The following is a 17,728-nucleotide window of genomic DNA, read 5'->3' as shown; positions in this document are numbered from 1 at the left end:
CTTTAAGTGATATATGGCATGTTAGACATATGGCCACCAGTAGCTGATACTCAGCAGCACAGAAATGCAGAAAATATGGAAGCCCTATATGGTTTTGAGCAAAGCACAAATCCAACTGTGCTAACCTGGATAATTACATAAGTTACAGAATATTGCCTTCACTCCCAAGGAGGCACAACATCCAGAGTTTTAGGAAAGGATGCCCAAAGCAGAGATCACAAGCTACCTGTAAAGGTAACCACAGACATTGTATCTGAAAAGTTGAGTATCTTGTGAAGAGTAGTGACAAGCAACATAACAGTGGCTCAGTGGTTAGCACTGCCACCTCACAGCACCAGGGTCCTAGGTCCGATTCCAGCCTTAGGCAACTGCCTGTGTGGAATTTGCACATTCTCCCCGTGTCTGTGTGGGTTTCCTCCGGTTTCCTCCCACAGTCCAAAGATGTGCAGGTCAGGTGAATTAGTCATGTTAAATTGCCTGTAGTGTTAGGTGCATTAGTCAGAGGGAAATGTGTCTGGGTGGGTTACTCTTCGGTGGGTCGGTGTGGACTTGTTAGGCCGAAGGGCCTGTTTCCACACTGTAGACAATCTAATCTAAAAAGTAACAAAGGAGCAGGAAATATCAAGTCAGCTAAAGCACACACCGCTCTTTTTCCCAAAGGTATTAGCAAATAGTAATGTGACAATGCAAAACATACTAAATAAATCCATAAGCCACTGATCAATCCAAAGGAAATGAATTAGAGTGGGTCAGTCCAACATTGAATATGTAAACAAAGGAAAAGACTGGATTGAAATAGGTAGGAAAGGAAAATGTGAATGTGATATTTGACATTTTAAAAATCTCCAAAAATGATTGATGACCTTAAACAACGACACTCCGCACTTTTAATTGTTTACGTTCTGGGCAAAAGGGATTGATTGCCAATCATGAACAATTATCACAAGTTACTTATTCTGTGGGCGTTGATTAGTGAGACAGCTGGTTTGCAAATGTAGAGTGATGCCAACAGCATAGGTTCAGTCCACAATGGCTGAAGTTACCATGAGGGACTCTCCTTCTCAACCTCTCCTCCTCACTTTGTGTGGTGACCCTCAGGTTAAATAATTATCAGTTTTCTATCTCTCTTATCAGAGAGCAGCTTGATGCTCTGGTATGTCTATGGCAACTTTACCTTCTGTTCATAACTAAACTTAGTTTTCTATGAGAAGTTTAAATAGGCTATTAATATCCAAACACAGAAACTTCACAAAATAAGGAAATTAAGGCTGAATGCCATTTTCATAAAGTTATCAACACAAATCAGTCACAGATTTCTGGCCTATTTGCATGGCATTACCAGTGTGCTCCACTTACACACCATTCTTTTTAAAATAATATCTCTGATGTGAATTGTGACCATGCATCAGTCACATTTTATCCCAAACAAAGGCTTCTCTGGCATAGAATAGATTCAGAATAAATTCTCCAATTTGAAACAATACACTACAAAATGTGCTACGTGTGATAGACAACTTATTAGCATCACAGGCAAAAGCCTTTTTATATAAACCACAGCATTGAAGACATGTGTTCCTGAACTTGCTGCACACCTAGCCAAGCTGTCCCAGTACAGCTACAACATTTACAATGTGGAAAATTGCCCAAGTATATCCTGTTCGCAAAAAGCAGAACAAATCCTAGCTGATCGATTACTGCCTTATCAGTCTGCTATTGATCATCTGTAAAGTGATGAAAGGTGTTATCATAGAGTTACCAAGCAGCACTTGCTTAGCAATAACCTATTCATGGATGTCCACTTTAGATTCTGCCAGGGCAACTTGGGTCCTGACTTCACTATAGCTTTCCAAACCCATGTCCACTTCCATCTAAAAGGATAATGGTTGGAGATACATGAGAAAACCACCACCTGCAAGTTCTCTTTAAAGCCACTCACTCTCCTGACTTCGGAATATATCACAGTTCCTTCATTGTTGCTGGGTCAAAATCCTGGAATTCCGTCCCCAGCAGCATTGTGAGTCTACTTACAGCACATGGACTGCAGTAGTCCACCATTATCTTCTTGAAGGCAACTAAAGTATAAGCAATAAATGCTGGTCCAGCTGATGATGTCTATACCCCATGAATGAATAAAAAATGAGTTTGGATATAACATATTGAAAACTTCAGAGGTTCACTTATCACAGGCGTAGGTTCAAATTCTATGTTATGCTTGACATAATCATTCGAGCTGAAAATGTGTTGCTGGAAAAGCGCAGCAGGTCAGGCAGCATCCAAGGAGCAGGAGAATCTTGCTTCTTCAGGAGGCGATTCTCCTGCTCCTTGGATGCTGCCTGACCTGCTGCGTTTTTCCAGCAACACATTTTCAGCTCTGATCTCCAGCATCTGCAGTCCTCACTTTCTCCTATAATCATTCGAGCACCCGTTATGATTAGCATATGCTCAAATCTAAGTGTAAAGGATGTGTGGAGTTAACACTCGGCCAGTTGTATTCACATTAAAGTTTCTGCTCAACTCTGACCAAACACACCTTGCCACTAAAATGTTTAGAGGCTTAGAATCTTAGAATTCTTACAGTGTGGAAAGAGGCCACGCAGTCCATCAAATCTGCACTGACACTCTGAAGAGAAAGCCATCTTATTCCCATTACCCTGCATTTCCTATGACTAATTCACCTAGCCTGCACATCCCTGGACACTACATTTACATATCTCCCCCCAATCCACCTAACCTGCCCATCTTTGGGCTGTGGGAGAGAACGGAAGCACCCAGAGGAAACCCACACAAACAATGGGAGAAGATGCAAACACCACACAGACGGTCACCTGAGGGTGGAATCAAACATGAGCCCCGGTGCTGTGAAGCAGTGATGACTAACCACTGTGCCACCGTGCCACCCTTGACAAGAACCTTACCCAGTGAGGCAGTAAAACCACCAACTACCTTGAAGTCAGCATTAAGAAACTGACTAGCACAATGTTTTGAGGAACAATTCCACTTATGGGACTGCAATGCTGTGGTAGATTTAAAGGTCTGCTGGCAGTATGCAAATTTGGTGTGAGCGCTTCTTACTTGTTTTGATCTAAAGGGAAATGATGGGAAGCGATGAACACCGTACAGGGATTGAGAGCTTTACCATCAGTGAATGAATGGAGGATCCAGCAGTGAATTGACACCAAGGGAAGTGGTTGGAGTATGATAATGGAGTGGAGAATTTTGCATCGGAGGGAGGGAGCATGCAGAAATTAGATCAGGGTGCTCGGTTGTGGCTGTATTCCTTGAGTATGTAAAACTAACAGCATGTACTGAGAAGATTAAACACCCTGGGGAACAAGGCTGGCTCCTGCAAATATTCAGCATACACTCTTCAATCTGAGACTTAAGGATCTCAGGTCATGGGAGCCATCAACCAACATTCAGAGGCAATACTAAGAAATTCAGTGGCAGGTCACTTTGACCTCTCAGATTTGCATTCATCCTCACACTCAAGTCAGAGTTGAAAGATCTACGCCATTGTGTTTGCCACAGGACAAAATCTGAAAGCCTAGTGTATCTGTCACCCATTGCACAGTAGTGGTGTGTTAGGAACATTGGTAGCTTTGACAGATGTTTTTGAAATAACTCCACAGAGGCCAGTATAACATCATCAAGCCACCCTTTATTTACATGTGGACAGTCTTTGAAACTGATGAAGCTCTCTAGTCAGCTCTCAGAGTGAACAGGATGTCTGATACTCCAGTTGTTATCTGTCAGCCTGAGCTCCCTGATTGGACCAGATTGATAGCTCCAATCAGGGAACACATATTCTAGGTTCACCTGGCTGATTTAATTACAATCATGACAGTTTTGTTGTAGGATTTTCACTGCCAGAATGCAAATTTTAAATGGTGCCAGTGTCTGGATTTCAGCATTTCTGGAAAAAAATTCATAAATATTCAAAACGTAACATTCAGAAGCAGCTTGTCATAGCGGAGTATTAAAGGGTATATCAAGAGAGCCAAGTGTGATTAGGAGGGGTTTTTAAATGGAGGAATATACCACAATAGCCATACTTTCTAAATAGCAGTTATAAATGTGAGATGGGTTGATTTGTGGATAACGTTGTTGAGTTGCCTTCCATACATTATAGTTGTAATTGTTAAGGAGATGCAGAAAAAGTAATGTTAAGTCGTTTTTGACAACTCAAACATGCATATTTCTGGCTCCAAAAACAAATTTAATGACATTACTGATTTATTGTGCAGCTTCCTCATTTGTGATTAGGAGAGATAATCTGCCTGACACGTCCAACCTTTTAGTAATAATTAAATATTCAAGCAATGTTAATAAACAGATGGTGGTTACCACAATAATTAAGGCATAATATTCAGATTTAAAATGTGACATATATTATAAATGCAAGGCAGGGTAGATTATATTCTAATACAGATACAGTACAACAAGTTCTATCTGCATTTTTAATCTCCAAAAGATCCCAAGGCACTTCATAAAATTAAGGATGGGTTGTTAACCAAACCAGAATAAGGAATGGAGTTTGGACAAGTTGCCCTGTTGAAAAGGTGTTTCGTAATTGTTTAGGAAATCTAGGGCAAGGCAGAGAAATTTAAAAAGAGCTCTGCAGCGGTGCTCCATGAAATACCTATTATTCTTGTTTAAGTGGATACAATGCCTATTCCAACTTAATATTTCAATGCTCCAGAAAATAACTTGCTATAAGCTGCACAAAGAAACCCAGCATTGGTCTGCCCTCCAACATGGAACCATGATAAGTTCTCCACTAAACCTCCCTTGAAACTCAATGGGCTGAATACTCACCCTCAGCTGCTCCACTACTCTCCATCCACACAAATCAAAAATTGAGGTGGGGTGCCTGAAATCCACACGTAAGTTTGAGGAGGTCATTCCCATTGTCAGAGGTTGGGACAGAGACCCCATTCTCCTTCTCTTTACAGCCAATTAAGTTATTTGAAAACCTCAGTAAGAGCATGTGGGGGGGGGGGGGGGGGGGGTGCAACATGAAATTTTGAACAGGAACGTAGGTTTCAGGAGTTCCCATTGAAGATTAGCCAAATGGAACCGGATACAAAGTGAGAATCAGTCCAGGATGCCCCAGGACATCGACCAGCTCCACAAGGGTCAACTTGTCCAAGGCAACCTTTACACTCAATATGAAGATGATATGCAAATGGTGTTGTGGGGGTATGCCATTTCTCTGGCATAGCAGGAGCAGTAGAGTGAAAAGGCAGGCTATCAATCACATCAGGAAGTCACACGACAAAAAGGAAGCTAGCAATTGGCACCGAAGGCATGGCTCATCAGATTTTGGGCAGCATGTCAATTAGTAACAACACTTCCACAAGAATGATGGGACATGGGGAATCAGCAGGTCATGAGAGATGAAGAATGGACAATGCAACAAATGGAAACTGTTCCTTCAACTCAGCTCCATCTTTGTTAAATCTTCACAGGAGCTGACCAAGACCCAATGACTCAGGAGACTGGGAAGCTTGAGAAACATGGATACAGAGATTTTTGATCTTGTTGCTGAAGACCTTCACCTGCTGCCCACTGTGATCAAAGTTACTGTAGCCTAGAACATCCTTGCTTCTGACTCCTTTAGAATCAGCTGTGAATCTTGATGGTATCTCACAAATGGCTGCATATAACAACATTTTACAAGTCAATGACAACCGCTACATGATGGACTATACTATCATTAGTCAACTAGTGAAATCCATCTACAGATAGGACTTCTATATCCTCAACATCCAAAAGATCTGTAACCATAATAACAAAGCTTCGTCCATGTATACACTTGCTTTCCTGGAAACTGCCAGGGCTTCTTCCCCCTAAGCAAGTCCATGATGTTGCAGATCTTCACTCCAGACACCAGAACGTATAGTTATTCATTCTCCTGTGGAAGCCCCATACAAATGCATAGAGACCAACATAGAATCCCTCCAGCATGGAAGCAGGCTATTCAGCCCATCGAGACCACACCGACCATCGAAAGAGCATCCCACCCAGACCCACACCACCTCCCCTTACCTTATTCCTAAAACTCAGCATTTCCATGGCTAATTCACCTAACCTGCGTATCCTTGGACTGTGGGAGGAAACCAGAGCATTCAGAGAAAGTCCATGCAGACACAGGGAGAACATGCAAACTCCACATAAACAGTCACCCATGGGTGGAAACAAACGCATAGTCTTGGATCACAATTGCAACAATGTCATCTGCTTAGTCAGACAACAGTCAAGAGGCAAGCAATGAGCTTGACTCTAGCTGCCCTCTGAAGCCACTCAGTTGTAGCAAACTACGACAGAAAACTCCAAAAGAAATAAAACTGGAAAGGCCATTTGACATCAAACTAGGCATCAGAATCTACAAAAGTACACCCTACCATTTGGACACTGAAAGATCTTCCTAATTAAAATTTGGGGCTTGTACCAAGTTGAGAACTGTTCCAAAAACTAGACTGACATAGTCACACTCACCATATCATATCGTACAATATCTCAGACTCCTCCAACATCAGCATTGCCTGTGAGTAGTCCCACTGGCACACCTAGAGGCAGAGGCAGGTTATCCTGGGAGTTCTTAACACAGACTGTGGCCATCACAAGGCTGAACATAGCAAAGTAAACCTCCAGTTGGTTAACACTTCCACCATCCTCCAGCTGGTAAATCAGTATTCTTCCATGTTGACTATCACTGAGAGGGAACACTGTGGGTGCCCAAGACACAGAATGTATGCCCCCATCATCCGTATAACCCTCATCAATCCTCTCTGTTGCCTCATCTAAAAAGTGAAATTAAGTTATTTAAACATTTTAATTATTCTGTTACCAAATCCATACTGGCTTTCCTTAATTAACCCATACACGTCCAATTGAATGCAAAGTTCACTTAGATTATTGGCCTGAACTTTCCACATGGGCCTTTCTAATTGATAATCTATTCAGTATCTCAACTGTTTTCTTTTTACCAAGTCTTCACCATTATCTTCTTCCTTGGTAATGACAGGTGCAAAGCAATCATTTAGTACCTTTGTCACTCTCTCTGCATTCACGAACAGCCTTTTTAGTACCTAGTTGGCCCCATTCCTCCTCTAAATGCTTTTTCACTCATATATATGTCAATGAAAGAATTTCAAATTCCATTTTACGTTAGTTGTCAATTTCTTCTCATAATCCCTCTTTTCACATCCTCACTGAACTCTTCACTATCAGTCTGGTTCTTATTTGCATTATCAAGCTGATATTTGTCATTCATCCTTTTTTTCTGCTTCATCTTACTTTCTATCTCTTTTTTTCAATCCAGGGAGCTCTGGGTTTGGTCACGTAACCTATACCCCTCATAAGTCTGTATCGTGACTGCAACTGAACCATCTCCCCTTTCTGCCAACCCATTTGAAGAAACATATGGCTTGGATGATGTGGTATATCAAATTAACTTGTATCAGATACATTGACAGTGTCTGTTTATTATCATTAGCTGGCAAGTAGGACTCAATCAGCTGCAGTGGTTACCTTAATAATAATGAAGAATGTTGCCAAGCATTAAATACCATAGGTACACAGGGCTGACACAGTAATTGCAGTCAGTATAACATTCATAGTCTTGGATATTTAGTGATGATGTGATCAGAATTAGCCATATTGCCTTCCTTGATGAATAGTCTTCCAAGGAGCTAAGATCTTATTTGGTTGAGGTACTTGTGGAAAGACAGAAGTGATGCTTCAATTGGATGTTCATGCTGGTTAGAATCACAAGACTGAAAACTGAAAGCTTGGATTCTGATTTTCCATTCGGCAATGTAATCACATTGAGAAATCAGGGTTTGTGGACCTGCAATTTCCAAACCAGTATTCCCTTAATTAGGAGAAAAGATTACAAATTGAAAGGTTAAGCTGCACAAAAGGGAAAGAACATCACAGTTCCTTGGAAATGAATTATTGTCAAGGGCCTTTTTCCAATATGCAGAAGTTTGCAAACTGTTTGACCTCTACTTTCAGGAAACATTAAATCCATTAACTGTTCCACAACTACTCTGGTGTCACGCATCTTTTGTACATTTCATGATTATCTTCTTTTCTAAATAATATGCAAAGGGTGAACAAGGTAATTCAATCAGAACCACAAGTTAATAGGGTAATTTTCTTTGTGCTGCAAACGACAAATTGCTCTCCAGGCACAGGTTTATGACAGGTTTATTTCCTTGTCTTGTGCTCAAGGGACATGTTCCACTTATTCAAAATATTTTCCATTTTCATTGACATTAAATGAGCACTGATGAAAGAACTCGAGGACCTGAGGCTCATCCGAGAGAACGAGATCTTTCTGGACAAGACCTTCAGTGAGGTTATGGATCAGTGGTGCTGGAAGAGCACAGCAGTTCAGGCAGTATCCAAAGTACAGCGAAATCGACGTTTCGGGCAAAAGCCCTTCATCAGGAATGGCTTTTGCCCGAAACATCAATTTCGCTGCACTTTGGATGCTGCCTGAACTGCTGTGCTCTTCCAGCACCACTGATCCAGAATCTGGTTTCCAGCATCTGCAGTCATTGTTTTTACCTTCAGCGAGGTTATTACACCGACCATACCAGAAGAGAGCAGACGATGAGGAAGGCAGAGAGGAGACAGATGCAAGAGACACCGGGGGAAGTACCTGTCAGGAACAAGTTGAATCTTTTGGAAACAATAGAGACAGATGACTCTGCCAGTCCACGAGGCGGCCAGGTCTGTCAATCAAAAGTTGGCGTGGAGGCAGAGCGGAAGAGTCGGACTTCGCACAGAGCCATGATAATAGTGGGACTCCATAGTGAGAGGAACTGACCAGGGCTTTTGTGGCAGCAGGTGGGATTTAAGGATGGTGTGTTGCCTTCCTGGAGCCAGGGTTAAAAACATCACAGACAGAGTGCAGGAAATCCTCAAGGACCAAGGTGAAGAGCCAGAGGTGATGGTACATGTCGGCACAAATGATATCGGGAAGAAGAGGAGGAACATACTACAGTGGGACTTCGGAGAACTGGTAAGAAGGCTGAAAAGCAGGACATCCAGGGTGGTTATCTCTGGTTTGCTTCCGGTTCCTCAGGCTGGTGAGGCCAGAAAAAGGGAGATAATGGACTTGAACATGTGGCTGGGGAACTAGTGCAGGAAGCAAGGATTTAAATTCTTGGATCACTCGGGTATGTTTTGTGGTAAGCATAAATTATACAAGAGAGACAGTTTGCACCTTAATAGGTTGGGGACTAGCATTCTGGCAGGCAGGTTTGCTACTGCAACACAGCTACAACAGAGCTACGTTTAAACTAAGTAGCGGGAGGGGACAAACTGGATGTTAAAGAAGGAAATTGAAGGGAAAGTTAGAACAAGGGAAGTCAAGAAAGACAACTGTATCAATGAGGCAGAAAACTCAAAAAGGGATCATGCTGTAAGGTTGAGTGAAATAGGAGTTGATGGAAAGGGTGAGGGCCATAACAAATTAAAAATACTATATAAGAATGCACAAAGTATTAGAAATGAGATGGATTAACTTGAGGCTCTTTTGGAACTTGGCAGATACGATATTGTGGGAATAACTGAGACGTGGCTTTAAGTGGACAGGGCCTGGGAAATGAATATTCATTGTACATGTGCTATCATAAGGACAGACTGACGGGCAGAGGGGGTGGGGCAGCCATGTTGGTAAGGGATGATATTCAGTCCCTTGCGTGGGGACACCTAGAATCAGGGGATGTAGAGTCAGTATAGATAGAGCTGAGAAATTCTAAGGGTAAAAAAACCCTCTTGGGAGTTATCTACAGGCCCCCAAACATAGTCTGGATGTTGGATGTAAGTTGAATCAGGAGCTGAAATTGGCCTGTCGCAAAGATGTTACTACAGTTGTTATGGGGGCTTTCAACATGCAGGTAGATTGGGAGAATTAGGATGGTACTGGACCTCAAAGAAAGAGACTTTGTGGTGCGCCTCTGAGATGGATTCTTAGAACAGCTGGTGCTGGAGCCTACCAGGGAGAAGGCAATTCTGGATCTGGTATTGTGCAACGAACCAGAATTGATCAGGGACCTTGAAGTGAAGGAGCCATTGGGAAATAGTGACCATAATACAATAAGCTTCAATCTGCAATTTGAGAGGGAGAGGGTACAATCGGAAGTGACAATATTTCTGTTGAATAAAGGGAACTATGGAGCTATGAGGGAGGAGCTGGCCAAAGTTCAATGGTGCAATACCTTAGCAGAGATGACAGTGGAGGAAAAATGGCAGATATTTCTGTGTAGAATGCAGAAGATGCAGGATCAGTTCATTCCAAACAGGAAGAAAGATCCCAGGAGGAGGCATGAGTGGCCGTGGCTGACGAGGGAAGTTAAGAAACATATAAAGTTAAAAGAGAAAAAGTATAACATAGCAAAGATAAGTGGGAAAATGGAGGACTGGGAAACTTTTAAAGAACAACAGAGGATTACTAAGAAGGAAATGCGCAGAGAAAAAATGAGATACGAAGGTAAACTAGCCAAAAATATAAAGGAGGATAGTAAAAGCTTTTTTAGGTATGTGAAAGGCAGAAAAATGGTTAAGACCAAAATTGGGCCCTTGAAGACAGAAACAGGGGAATATATTACAGGGAACAAAGAAATTGCAATCATTTGGGGCTGAATCCGACCAGAAGTTAACTATGTTTCATGTTTCATGGAGAATTCTCTCCATAAGGCCTGGTGCTTTTCTCTTGTGCACCCTTCTTAAACTTGCCTCTTTACCTAAGCACCACTCCCGATTGCACCCTGCTTATCAGATCCTCCCACTGACCCCAGGAAGCATTACTGGCTGCTGCTAGAACCTGGCAGGATCACTGGTATTACCTTAACAGTTCAATAGTGCAGCCAGCCAAGTGCTGACAGCCTGAAATTGCCCCACATTAGAAATTGCCGCAGACATGCTGTACAGAGGGAAATGGACACTTTGCTTTGTTCAAGGGAACCTGGAGATCTTGGACTTGACAGGGATGGAAGGGGATGGAAGGGAAGATGCTGTTAGTGGTCACTGCTCATGGAGTGTAGCCTGAAGATGTGGCTGATTGATGTCCATGATGGAGGCCGGCAGGAGTAGTGGTGAGCAGGAGTTGCCAAGTTACCGCCCTGACTTTCGTTTCAGCGATTGTTGTCATCTAGTTTCTATCTAGTGGATTGGAGAATAGGAAACTGAATATTAATGTGGTGAGATAACATAATAATAAAGGAAGTTAATGCTTGCTAATGTATGCGGATATGTTTATCCACAAACACCAGCAAGAGTTTTGAGATACATTTCAACACTTGTCAATTTCACATGATTCTTCTAATTTTCTCATCACTGGTCACTTCACTCAATGGCTGGGAAGATTCTGCCCTTGGTTCCTTAACCAAGACCAGTTGCTTCCTTGTCTGAGATCCAAGACCAGCAACCACTTCCTTCCAGATTGTAATTAACGTCTGTTCATTCCATTCAAATCCGATCATTGACCTTTTCCATTCCAAGTTCTTTAAGTTTCCATCATGTGTTCACAAGTCTTTTTTTTCTTCAAGGCCACAAATACCATTTGCTCAAAAAAGGACTGTGCTACAGTGCAGCAAAATAGGAGAATCAAACTAAATCAAATCAATGCCGATGGTTCTGCAAGGCCATTGTTCCTAGAAGTCAACTGAACCTTAGCAACCAAAGATTCCGAACCTTAAACAAACATTACACGCAGTCATTCAAACAACATTCTCTCCTGTAAGGACTGTGCAGTTACATTAAAATGCATTATCAGAAACCTATTTAAACTAGAAACCTTCCTAGCCTTGGTCCTAAAAAAAACACAATTGTCTGCCTGGTGTGGTAAAGAACATGAAAACAGATACATAGCTATTTAGTAAATGCTCATAATGCACAACTTTATGTGCCATTAATATTCTAAAGTCTAGTTTCATTCAAACAAGCAGTAAATTACACAGAGATTAACAAATGCTATCTGTCGTGTGAGCACTCTGGGAGCAATATGGTGAAAGTTGGAAGAATTGGGTAGAAGTGGTCATAACATAATCACACTGAGTGGGCCAGAAATAGGGCATAGTAGGTGTAGAACATCATTTCTCAAAACATAATTTTTCCCATTGATAGCCCTTCTCCATCAAATTAATTGATTTCTAACCAACAGTTTTACTTTCAATTTCTATGTGTTCCTGAATTCTATTTTGTTGTTATTTTGGTTTGAAGGATTAACAAAGTGTAGTTTGCCATTTACGTGACAAAGTGCATACAGACATACCATTTTGATACCGTGTAGAGACATAGAAGTATGCATTAAATCATTACCCAAACGACTCTGTTCCATTTTGATGTGAGAAATTATCATCACTGTATCCACTTTGATCAATTTGACTACACAACATGTTTACATACTTTAACCAAATAATAGACAGTAGCTTTACTGGTTTCCAAAGCAACAAAAATGTGCAATACTTGTACACTAAATTAACAAAGTCACTGAATCGTAGTATATTCAAATTACTTCAGCAGAAAAAATAGTCTTTGTTACAAATAACCATGTGTATAATTTAGCTGCAAAATTGACCATGAAATATAACTTTTGGAGTTATCAAGATAATTGCAGTCCACACATATTCATAACCTTTATCTTTGCCATTAACAATTCCAAAAGAAAATTCTGAAGCAGCTTTTCTTTTAGTTCAAGCGAAGGTCAATGTTCAGCAACTCACCAAAATAACTTACATCTTACTCACCTATGATCTTGATCACTAAGGAGGGCAAAACAATCAATGTCTTGGGAAAACCACCACCTCTAGATTTCCCATCACCCTGACTTTGACAAATATTAATGATTCGTCACCATCAGTGGCTCAATGTCCTAGAATGTCCTCATACCAATGTAAGATGAGAATCAGCATATGAATTATAGTCAACTTCCATAAGATGACCTATCAGCATCATTTTGTAGCAACTAGGGATGAACAATAAATATGGCTTCATTGCTGTAATTTGGAAGAACAAAGAAAAACAATCAGCTTCATAGCTCTCCTTTGAGCTTATCTATATTTTGCTTAAATTAGAACTATAATCCATACCTCTCTAACAACAATGGATGGACATACACTGCATTAACTCCAATGGTTCAAAAAGTAGCAAACCACTGTATACTCAAGGGTAACCAGAGATAGGTAATAAATGCTGCCTTACCTAGCAATACTCCAAACCTATAATTGAATAGAAAACTGAAATTTCCTACAACTTTGGAAACAGTCATTCTTTAATATTTTGACTATTTTGGCTTTGTCTTCAATTCCACTGCCATTTGAATCCTAATTGCCACTTTAATTATTTATTTTCTGCTGTGTGAAAGAATTTATTTAGAAAAAGATAATGTTTAACATTTTTGACTCCACATTACTGAGGCTGCCATTGGCATCAATATCCTACTTGTGCCTTTTTGTTAACAAATTCTTGCGTACCACAAAGAGCCCTTCCATTTATCTCCCTGCAGATTTGTTTGGTCCATATTTCATTTTCTCAGACCCATTTTAATTGCACAATTCATCCAGTTTGGAGACAGTTTATTTAACTAATGTCCATTTTTCTTCTGTGCATATTTATTCTGAATAGTCAACATCATAGATTTCAAAGTGTTCCATGTTTCCTCAGCAATATTTTGCTTGTTAATTTATTTTGGGTAATCCATTATTCATTTGATACTTTTTCTTTAGCTCACATACATTGTCATGATCCTGATTAGCACAGATTTATTCATGTTATTGCCATTACTCTGAAGCGGTTCCACCATTTCTGTGATGTCAACACTAATAAAAACAACTGAAATAAGATTCTTTAGATTTTGATATGCAAACATATATGGCAAAATAGCAACATGCGATACATATATAACCGTAATAACAACATGCACAATATTTGACTATATTCAACGGCTTTTTATTCATTTTCCGAACATGGGAATCATTGGAACTGCTAAACTTTACCACTTATTGTCGACTGCCCTTCAGATGGTGTTGGTGAGACATCTTCTTCAATTGCTGCAATTCATGTGGTACAGTACTCTCACCATGCTACCAGGTATGGATGTCCTGGAATTTATCCATGAATGAAGAGGAACCACTGATATAGTTCCAAGTCAGGGTGAACTATAAGGTCTTGTTTTTGCCATACACAATTCCCTGTCTCAGAGGTCCCAGGTTGAGAAGGTGCTTTCAAGGTTCAGTAACTTGCCAGAGTGTTTCTTGCAGATTGTGCACACTACAATATTAATGCACTGGTGATGCTGAATATTTAAAATGGTGGATTAGATGCTGATTAAAATTACAATCCAGGATGATGTTGAGCTTCGAGTGTTGTTTGAATTTCATTTGCTCAGCCAAATGCAGAGTATTCAATCACACTCTTGACTTAATAGTGAACAGACTTTGTGAAGTCAGCTGCTGAATGATCACTGAAAAATTCTTATCCTCTGATCTGCTCTTACATTCAAAAAAATTATGTCCAGATCAGTTCTGACCAATAGTTTTGTTTTTACTCAGGATCTTGATGTTGGGGCATTAGATAAGAGTGATATAATTGAATTGAAGAGATGATTAGACTGTTTCTTGATGGAGATATTCATTATCTGGATCTTGGAGAAAGTGAGGACTGCAGATGTTGGAGATCAGAGTCAAAAGGTGTTGTGCTGGATAAGCACAGCAGGTCAGGCTGCATCCAAGGAGCAGGAGAATATAGGTTTTGGGCATCAGCCCTTCAAATATCATACCTGATGAAGGGCTGATGTCCAAAACCTTGATTCTCCTGCCCCTCAACTTATCTAGCACTTTTGGGGTGTGATTGTTATTTGCCACTTATCAGCCCAAGCATGAAAATTAGCCAGGTTTTAGTCTATGCATTATCTGAAAAATTGTGCAAGTGACTAAATATTGCACAATCAGCAGCAAGCATCCCCACTTCTGACTTATAATGCAGGGAAGGCCATTGGTGAAGCAGTGTAAGATACGTGGGCTAAATACATTCAAAGCAGAAGAGCCTCAAGATTACGTCCTGGGACAGAGATGATTGACATTCAATAACCGCAACAATTTCCTTTCCTTGTTTGCAGTATGGACTGTAATCAAAAGGTAGTTTCCCCAGGACCCCTCACTGATGTTAGTTTTCTTGGGTTCTTCTATTCTACCTTGAGTTATATATTAATTTGATGGTAAGGTCAGTAACTCTCAGCTCAACTCTAAATTTCAACTTTTTTTTCCTTTGTTTGTGCCAAGTTTGGAATAACACCTGGAGAAAAATGTAACTCAAACTGATCTGTGTATGGGTAAATGTTACTCTGTTGGGCTGATAACACACAATTTCCTTCATTTTGCAGATGATGAAGAGCAGAGTTGTGGAGTGGTAATTGGCCAGATTGGATCTGTGTTTTTTTGTGGCCAGAATACACTTGGGTGATTTTAACTTTTCAGGTGGGTGTCAGGTTTGATGAAGGGGTGCAAATAACCCTGGAGCGCAACCCTTCAGCACCTCAAATGTTTATCGAAAAATATCTTAAAAATACAGATCTTCGCCTGATCTGGCCTAAACTTTCTCCTGGCTTGGTATTGGTCTCTAAGGTATGTGGCCTTTGGTTTTCTTCCATTAACAATGCCTATTACTATTTTCCACTAATACCCAACCTTCTCTGTTATCTCTTAATATTCCACTGATCCTTCCAGTGACTTTCCTTCTTTTTATCACCTGCTGCCCCAGCCCTCTAGCTCAACTCACTTTTGAAGGGTTGATGTTGCTCTGGTTCCTAATTCATTGGCTCATAGTTCTCTACATTTTCCAGATTATTCAATAACTTGATGCTGCTAAAAACAAGTTCATTGAAATAATTTGTCTTCATATCTTGTTTCAAAATCTAGAAAGTTGGTTTTCCTTTACTTTAACCACATCATAAATTCAAATGTTGCTTCACACATGGTTTGACATCTTGGAATCCCATCTATCAACACAAATATCGTATCATTCATGGTGGCAATACTGTAGCATGTCAGAGAGATTTTCTGAAAAGATGTTTGACTATTCTCTCTAGGAAGGAGGAAACGAAAGCATTCCATCAGCAGAAACCTCTCTAGTGGCACATAGCCAATAATTAAGTTAAAGTGACATGCCCAAAATAGTGTATTGATTATACTGCCTGGCTGTAAGATGTGCAAGGCTTAGAACAAAATCAGAAACAACATGTGGAGGAATAAAAAGATGACAATTCCTCCAAAAAAAATCACTACGTTGCTGAAATGTCAGTAGGAAGCCAGTAAAAGATCCTTGCAACTGAGTTATTTAAATGCTGAGCATGATACGAAATTAAAAGAGCTCATTCATAATATTGAAGTACTCTTTTTACACACCATGTAGTAAGTTGCAGTTTATTTTTGAAGAGTTTTTTTTAAACTCCCTGCTGGTTGAATCTTATGACTGTGTGTAAAATAAATTGCTTATAAATGTGCATGGGTCACAACAGTCAAAGCAAATTCAAAGGGCAAATGAGAGTTGTCTGGAACATAAGACATACTGAATTTCCTTTGTTTTTCTTACCATTGCAGAGTAGTCCAGAGTTCCTTTTGCTTGAAGAGGATGTCTTCCCGTATCCTTTAAACTTGTCCCATAAGATGTTGGAGAAAAGGATATTACGAATGTTATGATGTAAGACCTGTAGGTATATGGGATCGTGTGATAGAACTAGGTGCATTACTATGTTAAAGCAAAACAATAAATCATAAAAATTCACAATATTACAAATGTACATTTTGTAACAGAGAGACCCACATTAAATACAAAAACATATTCAGGGCTTTCAAATAGTTCTTCTGACAATTCACCATGTTTTTGAGGAACCTTAAGAACATCTAAAAAATACTTTATGTTCAACAACATACATTTTTGTTTAGCATTCTCATGCATTGGAAGCATAATTAAAATATACACAATTGCAACATTGATAACAACAATTTTACAACACACTATGGAAAATATACTCTGAAAAAAACAGTTGTTACCTGGTTACCATGACTGAAGAAACACATTATCATTTATTTTACACTGTCAACTAATTAGCAGCAAGAATGTCACCATATACTGATTGATTATAAACCCAGCAGCATGAATAATAATAAGCAGTCAGATCCCAACCATTATCTTCCACTGTATATAACTGCATTTTTACCTTATCCAATCATGACTCCATATCAACACAGTATACTACCAGTGACCTTAGGCTGACTGTAACATTCTAGTTGCTGAATGCAAGCAGTGTTGAAGGGAGTTCTGCTGTGAGACCCAGTAGGGCTTACCACTGGATCTTACCAAGCTCACCTTATTTACTATCTACCTCACCCTTGTGCTGTCCCTTATGTCTGAATCTGGCCCATTGTTTCTAGATCAATGCACCATTTATCAGATATCATGGAATTGACTGCCATTCCTTGAACCTGCCCCACCTTTGAATGGTTGCTGTGCACCGGGCAAACACTGTCAGTCCAGAGCTACCCTGCATGGTTCCTGATATCTGCCCCTGGCAAGTGGTGAAATGGACACGGTTCTATGTGGGCAGGGACACCTCCCTACCTGCACCAAAGTAACACTCATGACACCCACTTTCATCTCCCTTGATACAGGGGCAAGACAGCTCACAATAGAACAGAAGGACTCCAGACCAGTG

The 17,728-nt window shown here is 40.3% G+C and overlaps 1 protein-coding gene across 3 annotated transcripts in view; it reads right to left on the bottom strand.

Moving 5' to 3' along the window:
- Nucleotides 1-17,728, bottom strand: part of LOC132815341 (cAMP-regulated phosphoprotein 21-like) — a 346,819-nt gene that overhangs the window by 298,779 nt on the left and 30,312 nt on the right. For 2 of the 3 annotated variants that reach the window (XM_060824202.1, XM_060824201.1), the window contains exon 2: nt 16,606-16,720. The exons of the other annotated variant lie outside the window; for it this stretch is intronic. The gene's annotated coding sequence lies outside the window, so the exon portion shown is untranslated. The remainder of the gene's footprint in view (nt 1-16,605; nt 16,721-17,728) is intronic. 3 annotated transcript variants of the gene reach the window in all.

The sequence above is a fragment of the Hemiscyllium ocellatum genome, chromosome 4, assembly GCF_020745735.1.
Source record: "Hemiscyllium ocellatum isolate sHemOce1 chromosome 4, sHemOce1.pat.X.cur, whole genome shotgun sequence".
Classification (NCBI taxonomy): Eukaryota; Metazoa; Chordata; class Chondrichthyes; order Orectolobiformes; family Hemiscylliidae; genus Hemiscyllium; species Hemiscyllium ocellatum.
The sequence above is the reverse complement of the archived record's forward strand: the minus strand, read 5'-3'. Positions and strand labels throughout refer to the sequence as shown.